Source organism: Moschus berezovskii, chromosome 21, assembly GCF_049115385.1.
Source record: "Moschus berezovskii isolate FMDL1 chromosome 21, NW_MosBer_1.0, whole genome shotgun sequence".
Lineage (NCBI taxonomy): Eukaryota > Metazoa > Chordata > Mammalia > Artiodactyla > Moschidae > Moschus > Moschus berezovskii.
Genome location: NC_142480.1, coordinates 42269400 through 42287619, shown reverse-complemented (window position 1 = coordinate 42287619; position 18220 = coordinate 42269400). Strand labels below are relative to the sequence as shown.

The following is an 18220-nucleotide window of genomic DNA, read 5'->3' as shown; positions in this document are numbered from 1 at the left end:
CACTGCAAGTAGAGTAGCCCCCGCTTGCCACAACTAGAGAAAAAACCTGTGCAACAAGGAAGACCCAGCACAGCCAATAAAAAGAATAAGAAGGAAACCAAATGGAGGTGTACACAGAACCTCTGCACGCATAGGGGCATTGTGGCTGGAGCTTTCAAAACCACCATGAACAGTTTTAAGTATTTCCTCTTTGCTGTGGACGTTAAAGAACAGTTGGAGACATCACCTGGCTGAGACGTGGGCTGAAAAGCAGGTGCCCTCCTCGAGCAGCAGATCAAAAAAGCTGTTACTGCTGCTGCAGTTTCTGAGGAAGGACCTGGGAAAGATGGGGTACCACACACGGTCACCTAGGAGGGGGCTTGGGGCCAGGCCTGCCTATCTCCTCCCAAAGAAGGGGAGAGAGGGCTGGCGGCCCACCTGCTCCTACATTCATTCATTCAGCAAATGTGTGTCGGTGCAGGACCCAGGGATCCAGGGACCCTGGCGAGAGGAGCTCACATCCTGTACCCAGGACAGGGTAGACAGGTGGCACACTGCTCAGCTGTCAGGTGGTAAACTGCAGACCTAGGGAGCTTTGGCAAGCCTTTCTAGGGCAGGCCAGCCAGCAAGCCTTCCCATGAGAGAATGTGTAGGTGGACAAGGCAGTGATGACAAGAGATGGGCCCCTCTCTGCCGCGATGGATTGATTTAGGTTGGAGGGAGGAATCTGGGCCCACACCAGAAAGGCTGGGGCGGAGGCCCGGGTTTGCAGGTTTGTCTGGGATCTGCGGGGTGCTTCTGGGCCTGGTGAGATCAGCACCCTAGTGATGTGCTGACCCCTGTTGTCAGGGGCAGAGAGAATGGGGAGAGAGAGTGGGAGTCACCCCATTTCTGTCCTCGGACAGAGCGGCAGCCTCGCTGGGGCATGGGGGGGAGGCTGCACTAAGATGCCCTGCAGACCCCCTGCACGACAGCCCCAGCAGAGCAGCACAGCCCGGGGCCTGGCCGGGCCACTGTTTGGTTTGCTGGAGGCGGGCTTCCCAGCTCTGTGCCAGTCACTGGTGGAGGGAGAACTGGGTGTGAAGTTCTTCTGGGGATGGTACACGTGGGTGCAGGGTCTTGTTGCAGTCTCACACAGACCCTGCTGGGACCTCCACCAGGAGGTCTCACCTCTGCTGTCCCACTGGCTCAGGCGGCAGGTGTGGCTGGGCCCCTTCATCACTGGGGGAGTGGATGAGGAGCTGACAGCTGGTGGAGGGGGACTCCCTGTTTCGGGCTCACCCTCACCTGTTCCTGCCCTAGAGCACCTCTCTCCCATCCTGACTGAGCACCTGGGGTCTCCTGCATGCTGCTTGCTTTGGCACCAAGAACCCCATCTCTGACACAGAGCCTCCAGGCACCCTCCAGGAAGCCGGAGACAGGGCTCTCTTCCTTACTCCTCCTCCCCTTCCCCACCCCCAGGGGCTAACCTTGAGTCTGGTGTTATTTCCCCAAGATTCATGGCAAGGGTGTCATAGCATAAAAAGGCAAATCAGTAAATAATAAATACATAAAAATCCAAGATCGAATACCATGAACAGTGGATTTTCTTGTAAATCGGAAACACTGGCTCAGTGCTGCCCTCTAGTGTTGACAAAGGTACACAGATAATCCTCTTCACCAACTCCATCCAATTCATCCCCACCCCACGCCCCTCCCCCCATAAGGGAAAAACCGGTTTGCCCCTGGATTTTCCTTTTCAGGTGGATGGAGCTGGGCAGCACTGTGCTCAGGTTTGGGAGACAAGGGCGGCTTGCCCTTCCTCGGCCGCAGACTGGCTAGGTCCTGCCTTGGTGTGGTGTGACACACAGGCTGCCCCTCCCAGGGCTGAGCTGCGGCGAGTCAACACCCAGGGAGACTGCGGGCTGGCTCCCAAACAGCCGCCCTTGGACCACACCCAGGAGCTACTCCCAAAGTTCCAAGAGTCAACAGGACAACACAGAGGGTTGGCCCAGCATCCCACCCGTGCGTGGGAGCAGGGGGTAGAGGCTCCCTCTGTAGACCGGGCGCATGGCTCCCTGGAGCGCTTGGTAAAGGCGCCCACTGCAGGCAGCAGACAACCTAACCAGAGTGTCTAGGAAACGGACCGAAGGACTCTTTTTTTTTTTTTCTTTTGAACTTTTTATTTTGTATTGGGGTCTAGCCGATTAACAATGTTGTGACAGTTTCAGGCGAACAGCGAAGGGACTCAGCCTTGCATATACATGTATCCATTCTCCTCCAAACTCCCCTCCCATCCAGGCTGCTACATAACATTGAGCAGAGTTCCTTGCCAAGTACTCTAAATAAGCATTCTCCATGGATCTTCAAATCAAGCCAATCTGGGAAACATTGTTCTAGAACAGTCATCTGTTAGGAGCAGTTTCTGTGGGTTCCACATGGGTCTGTGACTGTCATGCATGGCAGGTGATCCAGGGGCAGCAGGTACAAGTTTTACCCTCTAGCACAGTTTGCTAGTGGCGTGTTTTAAAATTCTAATTTATTTTATTTTATTTTGTATTGTCTTTAAAGGAACATCAAGGGGGTTCGACCTCAAGTTAAACAATGTGTTTTGATTTGTCTCTCAAAGGGGTATATCATGCTTTAATTTACACTTAAGCATCCTATCCGTGAAGGAAAACCTTGAAGCAGAAATGTATGAGCCCACAAGAGATGTGAAACAAGAGTTGACTAAACTTAGGGGAAAAGCAAACAAAAAAAAGGTTAAAATAATTTCAGAGATGAAATTCGGTTATAAGGGAGCAGAGAAAGAACGCGGACAGCCAGCAAAGTAAGGACTGTAAAAAATGAAAATTAGTAAAGTGAATAAAATAGAAGAGTAACAAACTAAAGGCTCAGAGAAGGCAATGGCAAGCCACTCCAGTATTATTGCCTAGAAAATCCCGTGGATGGAGAAGCCTGGTAGGCTGCAGTCCATGTTGTCTCGAAGAGTCGGACATGACTGAGCGACTTTACTTTCACTTTTCACTTTCATGCATTGGAGAAGGAAATGGCAACCCACTCCAGTGTTCTTGCCTGGAGAATCCCAGGGACGGGGTAGCCTGGTGGGCTGCCGTCTATGGGGTCGCACAGAGTCGGACACGACTGAAGTGATTTAGCAGCAGCAGCAGCAGCAGGCTATTTCCAGTGGTCATATATGGATGTGAGAGTTGGACTGCGAAGAAAGCTGAGCGCCAAAGAATTGATGCTTTTGAACTGTGATGTTGGAGAAGACTCTTGAGAGTCCCTTGGACTGCAAGGAGATCCAACCAGTCCATCCTAAAGGAGATCAGTCCTGGTGTTCATTGGAAGGCTGATGCTAAAGCTGAAACTCCAATACTTTGGCCACCTCATGCGACGAATTGACTCACTGGAAAAGACGCTGATGCTGGGAGGGATTGGGGGCAGAAGGAAAAGGGGATGACAGAGAATGAGATGGCTGGATGGCATCACCGACTCGATGGACACTTGAGTGAACTCCGGGAGTTGGTGATGGACAGGGAGGCCTGGCGTGCTGTGATTCATGGGGTCGCAAAGAGTCAGACACAACTGAGCGACTGAACTGAACTGAACTGAGGCTATTTCTTCATGGATAAAGGCTACGGACACATCATTGAAAAACATGTATGAGTTCTGGGAGTACTAGTCAAATGGATGGATCTTTCATGAGAAGATTACTAGAAGATGAGTTCTGGTGAGTCAAGAACGAATGGAGTTTTATTAAAAGGCAGTTGAGACAAAGGGTGCATCCAACCACAGGGGCCAGAATGGGCAATACACCCATGTACCCACAAGGTGGAGGCAGACGGCCAGGCATAGTCTGTGAACAGCATGAACAAAGAGGATGTAAAATTGACATACATGAAAAATAGCCTTCATGCAGAAATGAGAGACGGATGCTTTGAATTGTGGTGCTGGAGAAGACTCTTGAGAGTCCCTTGAACTGGCAAGGAGATCACACCAGTTAATCCTAAAGGAAATCAACCCTGAATATTCTTTGGAAGGACTGATGCTAAAAGACTCATTGGCCAATACTTTGGCCACCTGATGCAAAGAGCAGACTCATTGGAAAAGACCCTGATGCTGGGAAAGATTGAGGGCAGGAGAAGGGGATGACAGAGGATGAGATGGTTGGATGGCATCACCAACTTAATGGACATAGTTTGCAAACTCTAGGAGATGGTGAAGGACATGAAGGATATGGACACGCTGCAGACCATGGGGTCACAAACAGTAGGACATTACTTCATGACTGAACAATGACAAGAAACAAAAGGAAGTTAGAAGACATAATGAAAGAGCATATTTCATTTATAATGTTAATTAAAGCAAAAGTATTGAGAAGTGAACTTGAGATGTGTGAAACACATATATGGGAAAATGGTACTATCCCCCAAAGGCACACAAGTAGAACCTCACACACTATGTCCTAAATGTGGAAGACTTTGTACTCATTGTTTCTTCCTAAGCTCGTTTGTAGATTTAACATGATCCCATAAGAAATAGAAGCACTTTATTTTCTTCTTGCAGTCAGACAAGCTGACTTTAATGTTCACTTGGAAAACTAAATGAGACTCTTCCCTAGTAAAAGACTGGTAAAAGACTCTTCCCTGGTAAAAGACACTTCCCTAGTGGCTCAGATGGTAAAGAATCTGCCTACCATGAGAAGACCCAGGTTCAATTCCTGGTTCGGGAAGATCCCCTAAAGGGAATGGCTATTCACTCCAATGTTCTTGCCTGGAGAACCCCATGGACAGAGGAGCCTGGTGGGTCCATGGGGTCTCAAAGAGTCGGACACAACTGAGTGACTAACACTTTCACTTTCATACTGTAAAAAAGAAAACAGATAAAAGTGTCAATAACATACACTACGAATTTCAGACACAAGAGATCAAATTGACACTATTATGAGAAACATTGGCCACAGAGATAAAGGGTAAGGGCTTCAGAATAACCCCCAGGGACACGGGGACATGAGGCTGGACTCTAGACTTGACTCTGCCCTCACTATTGCCACCTGCTCGCCTCCCATCACTGCCTGAGCCACCACCCTCATTATGTCCTAGCCTGGCATCCTGGTCTGATCCACCAGATCAGGTGCTAACTCCTTGAGGAATGGGGGACTCAGGGTGGGAGGTGCTGGCTGCCAGGGAAGAGTGTCTTTGGTGACAGGCATGGCACCTGCTCTCACCCTTGGTGGCAGGACTCTTCCCACGAGATCTGAGACAGCAGTAGGGCATGGAGGCCTGTCCCCATGCACTGAACCTATCCTGCAAGGTTCAGGGACTGACTCAGTCCACTCCAGAGGTGAAGACTGGCAGTCTGCAGGTTACAAGTGACCCACAGGTGGGTTTTATTCAGCTGACACATCTTAGCATTTTAAAAGAGTTGTCAACATTTGTAAATCAGGCCTTTCTGCTTAAAATCCAGATTTCTGGTTCCTTTTTACATAAAGTCGGAAGAGCTGGTGGTGCTGGGCCTGCCTGCCCAGCAGCGGCTCCCCTGAGGTCAGACCTCTAGTGTCTCAGGCAGCCCTGGTCCCTTCATATGTCTACCTGGCCCTGGAGCACCAAGCTCTTCCGATGATACTTATTTCCTTTTCAGCCAACCAAGACTGAGGATGATGCTGGGCCATCATCTCTGGACCTCCCATCTCTCTCAGTGTCTTTACACGTTAACTGTGAGGGACTTCCCTGGCAGTCCAGTGGTTAAGACTCTGCACTCCCACTTCAGGGGGTGTAGGTTTGATTCCTGGTTGGGGAACTAAGATCCTGCATGCTGAGCAGCATGGCCAAGAAAAAAAGAAGAAAAACAAAAAGTGCACGTGGCATCCTGGAAGCTTGAAAGTGCACTGGGCTTTGCTCTTTCTAGCCCAATGTGTCTGGAGCATCTAGTGCAGGAGGGGATGGGTAATCAAGGCCAGAGAGGTAGACTGAAGCAAGATCAGGTCAGGACCAGACAGGTCTTGTTAAGGTGTTTGCACCTGAGGCTTGATCCTGAGGCAGTGGATGACCTTGGAGAGTTTTAAAGGAAATAGCAGGATGATGGTGCTGGCTACAAAGATCTCGAGAGACCACTAAGGAGTGGGGTTTAGCTTTGGCTGATACACCCAGCGGGAGGAGAAAAGAAGATGGGAGTACCAGGGTCTTCAGAGTGCTCATCGCAGCCATCTCCATGGTGACACTGGAAGACGCTACAGTTCTTCTCAAGGCAATTTCCTTATTACAATTTCAAGAGTGTTTGGATTGCAGACACACCTCAACCCTTGCTTCACCCTCTTCTGAACAGACAGGCAAACTGAGAATTGGAGGAAGGAGACAAGGAAATGCTGGACTGGGACACAGTGAAGCATATGGGTTCCAGCCATGCCGCCAGGCCAACTGTTGCAACCTTGGCCACCCATCCTCCACTCTCTAACTCTAGGGGTCCCCAGGCCCAATATCCAGTGGAAACCAAGTTGTGCTTTTTTGTAATAAGGAAAGCTTTCCTCCTTACACTCAGTGAGACTCAAGGAAGGGCAACCAGCATGTTTGTGGTGGCTCAGACGGTAAAGAATCTGCCTGCAATACAGGAAACCTGGATTCAATCACTGGATCGGTACCATTGGAGGATGAAATGGCAACCCACTCCATTATTCTTGTCTGGGAAATCCCATGGACAGAGGAGCCTGGTGGGCTACAGTCCATGGGGTCACAAAGAGTCAGATGTGACTGAACAACTAGCACTTTCACTTCACTTTCCCAGATGTTCACGAATTCCTCAGCTTCTTCCATTCCGTCGCTACTCTGTGCGACCCCGTGGACTGTAGCCTACCAGGCTTCTCTGTCCATGGGATTCTCCAGGCAAGAATACTGGAGTGGGTTACCGTTCCCTTCTCCAGGGAATCTTCCCGACCCAGGGATCGAACCTGGGTCTCCAGCATTGGAGGCAGACGCTTTAACCTCTGAGCCACCAGGGAAGCCCCTCCCTGAGCTTCTTAGACCTCCTTAAGCCCTGCCTTATCTCAGCCTCCCCTCTCATCTCATCTTTCCCCTCCGCCTCATATTTTGTAGAAGAAACAGAGGCCAGCACTATGGAGGTGACTTACAATAGAGGGTAAAGTTCCAAAGGAACTTCCTCCAAAGATTACAATAGAATTACCACGTGATCCAGCAATTCCGTTTCTGCATAGACACCCAAAGGAACTGAAAGCAGGGAATCGACTGGATATCTGTACACCACATTCAGAGCAGCATGATTCACAGGAGTCAAAAGATGGAAGCAGGAAACGTCCCTGGTGGTCCAGTGGCTAAGACTACATGCTGACAATGCAGGGGGCCTGGGTTCAACCCCTGGTCAGGGAACTAGATTTGACATGCTGAAACAAAGATGGAAGAGCTTGTGTTCCTCAACTAAGACCTGGCACAGCCAGATAGGTGGTGATGGTTTTAGTTGCTCAGTCATGTCCGACTCTTTGTGACCCTATGGACTGTAGCCTGTCAGACTCCTCTATCCGTGGAATTCTCCAGGCAAGAATCCTGGAGTGCGTTGCCATTTACTTCTCCAGGGACTCTTCCCAACCCAGGAATTGAATCCAGGTCTCCTGCATTGTAGGCGGGTTCTTTACTGCTGAACCACCAGGGAAGCCCTGGGTGCAGCCAAATAAATAAATATTAAATAAATATTTAAAAAGTAGAATGGTGGTTACCAGGGGCAGAGGGAGAATAGGAAGGTGTTTAATGTTTAAGAATCCACCTGAAATGCGGGAGACCTGGGTTCAATCCCTGGGTTGGGAAGATGCCCTGGAGAAGGGAACAGCTACCCACTCCAGTATTCTGGCCTGGAGAAATCCATGGACTGTATAGTCCATGTGTTCTCAAAAAGTCGGACATGACTGAGCAACTTTCACTTTTTCAATGATTTTAAAATATTTTGTATTCAAAATGTTAAAACAAGACATGCACCTCAGAGTTTTGGTGTGGTGGTGGGGTTGCAAGGAGGCCTCTGTCTCTTTTAGATATTCTCAGTAGTGCAGAGCAGATGCAGTACAGAAAAAGGGAGTGAGGGTTCTTTGTGGTTTCCTGTGGTCGGAGTTGTATTACGGGAAAGTTGAAGGAGAAACTGGAGTCAGATAAATGAAGAGGGGTCTGGAATTCATGGGGTGCACAGCCTGTTCACAGGTACGTTTAGAAAACTGTGAGGATAAGAATAAAGCCTGGAGGGACAGTTGGGGGCTTGCACAAACAGCCCCCAACTGTCATGCAAAGATGGGCACAATAAAGGACAGAAATGTATCATTATGAACAAAGCTATTTCAAATCCTAAAAGATGATGCTGTTAAAGTGCTGCACTCAATATGCCAGCAAATTTGGAAAATTCAGCAGTGGCCACAGGACTGGAAAAGCTCAGTTTTCATTCTAATCCCAAAGAAGGGCAATGCCAAAGAATGTTCAAACTACCACACAATTGCGCTCATCTCACAGCTAGCAAAGTATTGCTCAAAATTCTCTAAGCCAGGCTTCAACAGTACATGAACCGTGAACTTCCAGATGTTCAAGTTGGATTTAGGAAAGGCAGAGGAACCAGAGAGTAAATTGCCAACATCCTTTGGAGCATTGAAAAAGCAAGATAATTCCAGAAAACCACCTACTTCTGCTTTACTGATTACGCCAAAACCTTTGACTGTGTGGATCACAATAAACTGTGGAAAATTCTTCAAGAGATGGGAACACCAGACCACCCTACCTGCCTCCTGAGATCTGTATGCAGGTCAGGAGCAACAGTTAGAACCGGACATGGAACAATGGACTGGTTCCAAATTGGGAAAGGAGTATGTCAAGGCTGTATATTGTCACCCTGCTTATTTGACTTATATGCAGAGTACATCATGCGAAATGCCAGGCTGGATGAAGCACAAGCGGGAATCAAGATTGCTGGGAGAAATATCAATAACCTCAGGTACGCAGGTGATACCACCCTTTTGGCAGAAAGTGAAGAGGAACTAAAGAGCCTCTAATGAAAGTGAAAGAGGAGAGTGAAAAAGCCGGCTTAAAACTCAACATTCAAAAAAGGAAGATTATGGCATCCAGGCCCATCACTTTATGGCAAATAGGTGGGGAGACAATGGAAACAGTGACAGACTTTCTTTTCTTGGGCTCCAAAATCACTGCAGATGAAATTGAAAGACTCTTGCTCCTTGGAAGAAAAGTTATGACCAACCTAGACAGCATATTAAAAAGCAGAGACATTATTTTGTCAAGAATGGTCCATCTAGTCAAAGCTATGGTATGTCCAGTAGTCATTAATGGACGAGGAGAAGGCAATGGCACTCCACTCCAGTACTCTTGCCTGGAAAATCCCATGAATGGAGGAACCTGGTGGGCTGCAGTCCATGGGGTCGCTAAGGGTCGGACACGACTGAGCGACGTCACTTTCACTTTTCACTTTCATGCATTGGAGAAGGAAATGGCAACCCACTCCAGTGTTCTTGCCTGGAGAATCCCAGGGACGGGGGAACCTGGTGGGCTGCCGTCTATGGGGTCGCACAGAGTCGGACACGACTGAAGAGACTTAGCAGCAGTAGCAGCAGCAGCATGTATGGATGTGAGTGTTGGACTGTAAAGAAAGCTGAGCAAGGAAGAACTGATGCTTTTGATCTGTGGTGTTGGAGAAGACTCTTGAGAGTCCCTTGGACTGCAAGGAGATCCAACCAGTCCATCCTAAAGGAAATCAGTCCTGAGTGTTCATTGGAAGGACTGATGTTGAAGCTGAAATTCCAATACTTTGGCCACCTGATGCAAAGAAGTGACTTACTGGAAAAGACCCTGATGCTGGGAAAGATTGAAGGCAGGAGGAGAAGGGGACTACAGAGGATGAGATGCTTAGATGGCATCACTGACTCCATGGACATGAGTTTGAGTAAGCTCTGGGAGTTGGTGATGGACTGGGAAGCCTGGTGTGCTGCAGTCCATGGGGGTCACAAAGAGTCCGACAGGACTGAGCGACTGAGCTGAACTGAAATGAAAAACGCCGGCGTCTCGGGGGCGGGGGTGGGGGTTGGGCATTAAGGGTGGTGGTGGGAGAGGCCTCGGACCCGCCCGCGCCCCCCGGGGCGCCTCGAGGCCGTGGGAACTACCAATCCCGGCGTGCCCCGGGCCGGAGCGGGCGCAGGGGCCCGTGCGCGGCGGGCAGCCGTTGGCTGGACCGGCGGTTGCCTGGGTTGTGGAGATGGACTCCGCGGGCGGCGGCAAGTCCGGGCAGTTGGCGGTGCCTGACTGCGCCTCCGACACGAAGCTGGTGGGGTAGAGAGTAGAGGGCGGTCGTTGCAGGCAGGTGGGAGAAGGAGGCCGCGGCGGTGAATCATAAATGAGTCCTAAGCAGGACCTGGAGACTAAATTCAGGAGGGTGAGTCTGAACCGCTGGGGAAAGGCATTCAGCGGCGCGGGAGAGAGACGGGGCCGGGGATGGCGGGGGTCGCGCTCTGGGGCGCGGCGGGCAGGGCTTTGAGCGGGGAAAGCGCGTCGCGGCGGGGTATTTCTGTGCGTCGTGAGGAAAACAGTACTTTGGGAGGCGAAAGCGTTAGGCCGGCGTTAGAGTGGGAGAGGGAGCCCTTGCCGCGGGGCACAGCCTTGGTGCCGGTTGTCGCTGAGAGGAAGAGGGCGCGGAGAAGCTGACCTATCAGAGGGAGGCGGCGGGCGCGCCTCGGCGGCCATCCGGGGAAGGGATGTGCCGTGGGGGAGAGGAGGCGGCGGCGGCTGTTTCGGGCGCCGCGCGAGGCTGCCCCGTCCGCGTGGGCGCCCGAGGGTTGGCGCCCCGGGGCGGCGGGAGCCGGGAGGCGGGGTCCCTCGCGGGGCGCGAGAGCTTTGCGCCCCGGGTGGGAGCGCTGCGGGTAAGATGGGCGCCGGCGCCGGGGTGCCCGGCTCGCGGCCGCACACGCGGCCTTAGAGCAGAGGAGTGCCTCCTTCCCGCGCCTCGGAGCGGGAACCGGCTCTTCCGCAGTGGCCGCGGGGGTGGGGGGCCGTGGGGACAGGAGAGAAAAGCGCGAGCGTCCAAGTCGGCTTTGTGTCGCCCGAAGGTATCCTTTTGCTGTCCGAGAAGCCGAGTGCCGAGGTCCTATGGGAACGAGAGCGCGCTCTCGGCGCGCTGTGGCTTGTAAAACAATAACTGAAAACTGCCTTAATATGTTTTCATTTAGAAGTCCCGTTGCCTTGATGTCAGCCTTTTAAGTACGGCAGTGGTTTGGCTAATTGCGGTAATATTTGATCAACAGTGATTTGAAAGGTGAGTTTTTACTGTCTCCGATCAACGTGTAGGCTGCCTGTAGAGAGCTTGATTTCCAGGGGAAGACAGCTCTGTAATTTTCACAATTACTGCATCTATTAATTTACGTTGAAGTGGAGACTTAACAGTAAACTAAAGTGGAAGTAAAGTTTTGTAAGGCAAGCAACTTTAAAATTCTCCTTCATTATTACGGCTGTACGTGTTAGTTACCACGGATGTCAAGATGTCTGCAAAAAATTGTAGGGATTTTCATACTTTGATGTGCGTTAGAATTACTTTTAGTCATATACACAAAACCCAAGCGTATTGTAACTATGGAATATTTAAGAGGTTGCTGAGGGTGTTTTCCCCCGTTCAGTTCAGTTCAGTTCAGCTTTCTCCCACTCGGAGAAGCTATGTGACTACTTCTGTGGATTGCTTTTTTTAAACCAGATGTTTTAGAGCTTTTCTGTGGATTGCTTTTTTTAAACCAGATGTTTTAGAGCAAGGATTCTTGATGTACGGTGTTTATAATTCAGAACACACCTTGAACTTTGACGGGAGAAAGTTTTTTGCTCTTTTCTAACTAAAATTTGTGGTTCAGTTATGACCAGGTTTCCTCCCCCACAAAAAAGCAAAACAACCCTCCCACAGTAGTATTAGCTGTATGTTTTCACATCTCAGCATAAAGTTGTGGGAGATACATTCAGGTGTAATATATGCTGTTATTTCAGAATTGTGGTAGTTGGTGGATCAACAGCTAAATGTTGTAGCAATTAAGGAGCTCATAGAATACCACAGCACATGATATTCTAAATGTTTTTATAACTTTTTCAATACAGTTGGTTTCTTTTGTAGTACTGTTTTACATGTTTGTAGAAAAATTCTGGGTAAATGCCCAAAGACAACCTGTGAAGGATCCATGGCACAAAAAGTTAGTCCTCACTGTAGAACATCAAAGGAAAATGATAGTACAGATTTGGGATAGTTAAGGATGGCTTTCTGGAGGAAGTGTTTTACTTCTAAACTGGCAGAATGTTAGTGGGAGAGGAAATAAAGGTGTATCCATGTGCTGCTGCAGCAGTGAATTAGAGAAGAGGACCGCAGAGGATGAGATGGTTAGATAGCATCACAGACTTCAGTGGACATGAATTTGAGCAAACTCTAGGAGATAGTGAAGAACAGGGAAACCTGGCCGTGCTGCAATCCGTGGGATCGCAAAGTTAGTTAGTTCCTTTCTCGTAAGGAAAAAGGAATTTTCTTTTGAAACTAACAATTTTATTAAAACACTGAAGAAGAATTGAGCTTCTGTAATGGTGAAAATATGAATGATGGGAAAGCTTTTTTCTTGATTCTTTTTTAAACTTGAAAGTTTCTCTTGTTAAACAATGGTACAACATATATAAGCATGGAATCAATATTGCTGGGAGAAATATCAATAACCTCAGATACGCAGATGACACCAGCCTTATGGCAGAAAGCGAAGAAGTAAAGAGCCTCTTGATAAAAGTGAAAGAGGAGAGTGAAAAAGTTGGCTTAAAACTCAGCATTCAAAAAACTAAGATCATGGCATCCAGGCCCATCACTTCATGGCAAATAGATGGGGAAACAATGGGAACAGTGACAGACTTTATTTTGGGGGGCTGCAGAATCACTGCAGCTGGTGACTGCAGCCATGAAATTAAAAGACGCTTGCTCCTTGGAAGAAAAGCTATGACCAATCTAGACAGCATATTCAAAAGCAGAGACATTACTTTGTCAACAAAGGTCCGTCGAGTCAAAGCTATGGTTTTTTTCTAGTAGTCATGTATGGATGTAAGAGTTGGACTATAAAGAAAACTGAGCGCCGAATAATTGATGCTTTCAAACTGTGGTGTTTCAGGAGACTCCCTTGGACTGCAGGAGATCAAACCAGTCAGTCCTAAAGGAAATAAGTCCTGAATATTCATTGGAAGGACTGATGCTGAAGCTCCAATACCTTGGCCACCTGATGCGAAAAACTGACTCATGGAAAAAGACCCTGATGCTGGGAAAGATTGAAGGCAGGAGGAGAAGGGGATGACAGAAGATGAGATGGTTGGATGGCGTTACAAACTCGATGGACATGAGTTTGAGCAAGCTCTGGGAGTTGGTGATGGACTGGGAAGCCTGGTGTGCTGCAGTCCGTGGGGTCACAACTGAGCGACTGAACTAACTGCCTGATAGTTTGCTGAGTAAGCACTGAGTAATTACGTTAAAGATAAAGCTAACATTTAAAATGAGTACATTTAACTTTTATTTGTTGGATTGTCTGGCAAAGTTTGAATCCTGGGAGGTTCCTTTTCTGTGTATTGATGTTATGTTCAGGTAATAAAAGCTGATTTTACATTTAGCCAGAGATAAATGGCTAATATTAAATATTACTATTTAATATTCTTAGTATTTTGTTTCTGTTAACTTCTGGCACAGATATTTGAGACGTGTAAACTATATTTGACAGTTGTAGTTTTTTAAAAAATAAGCGGTATAATAAACAGTGTAATATTTAGTTAAAGGCAATTTCTATATGTGTGCTTGGTGAATAGTTTTTGTGAAAAATAGTCTTAATTGTAAAGTGTCAGTGTTGCTAACCATTTTACTTATTTTGAATACATAATAGATGTATGTTTTTAAAGTTTTAAAATGGCTGAAATTGGATTGATGGAGATGGTCAAGAACTTTATGTGTATGTGCATATATCTTAATGGTATAATACCAGTATAGTTTATAAATGCATTTTAAGTCCCATCGATCATTTGTGTCGTTAAAAGTTGTTTCTGTTGTTGCCAGCTCCTGGCAGGCTCTACTAAACTGGTAACTTTTTTCTGCTCTGGCAGCAGAAACACACTGGGGAACAATTTTAAATAGCGATTGGAATAACTTAAACTATTGTGGTTCTCTTGGTCTGCCTCTGATAAAAACTTTTAAAATCCAAAACCAGATGGTCATCACTTTTTCATGGTTAATGACTTCCTCTATTAATTTAGTTTAATTTGTTTGGCTGCTTTTAAGAACATGGAGCTTCCCGGGTGGTGCTCATGGTAAAGAGCCTGCCTGCCAGTGCAGGAGATGTGAGATGTGGTTAGGTCCCTGTGTTGGGAAGACCCCCTGGAGAACTGCATGACAACCCACTCCAGTATTCTTGTCTGGACAATTCCATGGACAGAGGAGCCTGGCAGGCTATGATCCATAGGGTCACAAAGAGTCGGACACGACTGAAACAACTTAGCCCATGAGAAGAAGACAAGATGTTTTTCATCTGTCACTTTGCTAGTTGCTGATAATCTGCAGCAGAATAGCTTATTGCCTTGTGTAAACTAATGAACTTTTAAAATAATGTGGTATAAGTATTTTTCTTTAACTGAATTTGTTTTTGCATTGTAGCTTTTGACTAGTTGGACTTTGAGAAAGCACAGCTACAACTTTTGTTAGCTGTTCTTGGATCGCTTATCTAGCCCATCGATTTAAGGTTTAGGGTGAGCTTCTATGCTTATGGTTCTTCAGATTTGTTGGAGTAACTCCCAACAAGTGACGTTATGACTGTTCGGCAGTATAACTTTGAATACTAAAGTGGTCTAAAGGCTTAAATGATGTTCTTTTCAAGAGGCTCATTAGGTTCATTTTGGCCACAAAAGAGTTTCCGTGTAGAGCTTGTCTTTGAAAGATAACTGTACTTGGGTAGTCTTTTTTTTTTTTCTTCAGTATTTCTAAGTTAACTTTTTCTTTTTTATTTCCGTTTGTAAAGGTTGCCGTAAAGGATAAACAAGTGAAATACTTTTAAAATTTCAGTGGTTGGAATAAAAAGTACTAGATTTTTTAAAGGAATTTTTATTTATAATTTACAAGGTGGCTTTGTGTCATAAAATGATAGAAGCATATGCTTCTTAGTTATTGCACAGTTGTAATGTAAATACATATTGGAGCAAAGCTGAACCGTTTGAGTATGATGAAAGTATTATAGAAACTAGGGTATACAGCTGTTTTGTTTTACATTCTTTGGAATATTTCTTGTGTTCTGGTATAATATGTAATAGTTATTCAGTTCAGTTGCTCAGTCGCATCCAATTCTTTGTGACCTCGTGGACTGCAGCATGCCAGGCTTCCCTGTCCATCACCAACTCCCTGAGCTTGCTCAAACTCATGACTAATAAGGCATTAGCCCAGCTATTTTCTGGTTTTGGTACATTTTATGACAGATTGAGTTTTTTGCCTTAACACAAAGTTAGTGACTAAAAATGGTATTTCAAGCAGTTGATACTCAAACCTCAGTGGGTTTTCCTGCCAAGAAAGGGGGGAAAGATTTAAAAATTGCCTGATTTGTTTGACAGATGTATTGACCAACTCAGGTTTTGAACTCTGGAAGCATAATTAAATACTTACAAAATTCACTCTTAGCATATTGTTCAACACAGGTACAGAAATTTAATTCCAGACCTAATTTTCCACTCCAAAGAGCTATTTTTTTTTTTTTAATAAAGCAGTGGTATATTGATGTTGCTGGGTGTCGACAGTGATTGTAGGCTGAACATAGTCTATGATATTCAGCTTGTGGAGCTCTTTGTCTGTGATGGGTCTTTCTTCTTGGGGCCCACAAATACCACATCTGATAATTTACTCATTTTTGGTGTTTGTAATTGAGTAGCCTGTAACATTTACTGTGAGAGATTTTTATGTATGGCTGAGTCCTCTGCTGTTCACCTGAAACTATCACAACATTGTTAATTGGCTATACCCCAATACAAAAGAAAAGTTTAAAGTTGGAAAAAGAAATGTTGTGTAGTTTTCCCAGGTTGGTCTGTCAAAGTCTTGGAAAGATCCATTATTTGGAAACTAGGAGACCTGTTCGCTGAGCCAATGCTTGTGTTTAGCAGTGATGGATTTCTCAACCCACCCCACCCCACCCCCACTGGGCAGCAAGGGTGCACGTTGCTCCAATGAAACGCGGTTTGTGTTCTTGGGTCTTCCAGTGTGATGATGGGTCATGTGTTCTAATATCTGTGCATGTTACCCAGAGCTGGTGACAGCTATGGGGTGGGGAATTAGGAGGTCCAGGAAGCCTCTAGCAGCCGCTGGCCAGCAAGGGCCTCCTCCTGAGAGGGGCACATTGAGGCCTTCTCTTTCCTCCTTGCCAACCAGCCGCTATGGTGAGGATGGAGCAAGACCAGAAATATGTGCATGAACGTCTGTTACAGTAGAGTGCCCGCCAGTCATATGTTTTGTGTGTGTGTGTCCCAGCTTGCCTGCCAGGCCCACACACCAGGAGCTACCTTGGATCTCTAGCTAGAGAGCGAGTCCTGGTGCTGCCCACCTGGCCTGACTGCTCGATCGTGAGTCCCTGAGGCAGGGCTGACCTCAGCCCCGCCTGGACGTGCCTTTTTCCGTGTCCTTGTGCAGCAGAGATTCTACCCGTGACCTTTCCCTGCTCTTCAGGGGGCAGACACAAGGGAGCTGGTGTGTGGTAGGGTGGACGGTGCCATCTGCTCTTGGGGGAATGTCCCTGCGCTGCAATTCTTCAGAGCAGGAGCCCCTCCAGACTGAGAGCTCTTGATTGTGTGTCTCCTTTGGGCTTTCACAGGTTCGGCTTTTCAGTTAATTGCGTCTCCTCAAGGAATGGTTTTCTTCTTGATCACAAGCTGGTCAGTGTTTAATCAGCAGTGAGAATGGTGTGGCTTTAATGGCTGTGACACCCCCACCTCCCCACCGCCAGAGGCAGAGACATCTCTCACTTGTGTTGACTTAATGAGGGAGCTGCCCTGGGGCCTCTTGGATATGGCAATGTTCTCCCCACTCCCAGTTTTGGGAACTCTGCCTTAACTCTGCATGTGTTGCTCCTTTCATCCATTATGAGATGACTTGTCTGATAATGGAAAAAGGGATGCCAGGCACTTAAATGGCAGCCCCTAGCATTCCCTCCCAGCCTTCTCATCTGTGAGGTCTCTGCAGTGCCAGTGCTGGGGCGGGTGCCTTCTCTTTACTTCTGAGCCCCTTTGCCAGGGGCTCCATCCATCCATTCATCCATCCGTCCATTCATCCATCCATCCCCCTACCTACCTATCCACTCATCCATCTATCTGTCCATCCACCCCTTCACTCATCCATCCATCCAGCTGTTTGTCCATCCAAGCATCCATCCATCCATCCACCCGTCTACTCATCTAACCGTTCATCCATCTAGCCATCCACTCATCCATCCAACCATCCACACATCCATTCAACCATCCAGCCAGCCATCTGTCCACCCTTCCATCCATCCATCCATCCATCCATCAATCCAGCACCTGTCTATCCACCCAACCATCCATCCATCCAACAGGCATTTCCCAAGTGTTCCATCATTCTGATCCCTGTCTAGAGCTGGGTGGAGTCAGGAGAGGAGTGGAGGGGGGCTGATGGAGGGTGTGGGGGGAATCAGACCCTGAGTGTGACTCTGGCCCCAGAGGAGCCCAGGCTGGAAAGTGTGAGCACCTATAATGGGGCAGGGGGACTTGGTACGGAAGAGTGGGTGGATTTGCTCATCTAGAGCTCAGGCCAGAAGAGCCTCCAGGCAGAGCGGCCAGTCTGAAGCGGGGGCACCTGGTATGGGGGTGGGGGCCAAATGTCTGGCGGTGGGATAATGTGGTTTGGGCAGGTCAGAGCCAGAGATTGTGGGTCCTGATTGTCAGGGGCTTGAGCAGCCTTGGAGACATGGGGGCGTGTTGGTGTGGTTGGGGGCAGAACAGGTGGGGTGACACACACTGCCCAGTGACATATCTAGGAAGTGTTTCTCAACTTCTTACTGAAGGAGACTGTCTTTTCCTCCCTTGTTGAAGATTAATTGTCCATAGATGTATGGGTTTGTTTTGGGTCTCTGTATTCTGTTTCATTTATCCAAGTGTCTAATTTTGTGCCAGTACCATGCTGTTTTGATTACTGTAGCTTTGCAGTGTTGTCTGAAGTCTGGGAGAGTTAATGCCTCTTAACTCTCTGG

General features: G+C 47.6%; 2 long non-coding RNA genes across 2 annotated transcripts in view; both read left to right on the top strand.

Moving 5' to 3' along the window:
* Nucleotides 1-18220, top strand: part of LOC148774543 (uncharacterized) — a 55977-nt gene that overhangs the window by 742 nt on the left and 37015 nt on the right. The gene's annotated exons all lie outside the window — the stretch shown is intronic.
* LOC129550381 (uncharacterized) lies at nucleotides 10109-17742 on the top strand. The gene is made up of 3 exons (XR_008684822.2): nucleotides 10109-10380; nucleotides 11171-11256; nucleotides 13118-17742. It is a non-coding gene; the product is annotated as an uncharacterized LOC129550381 (long non-coding RNA).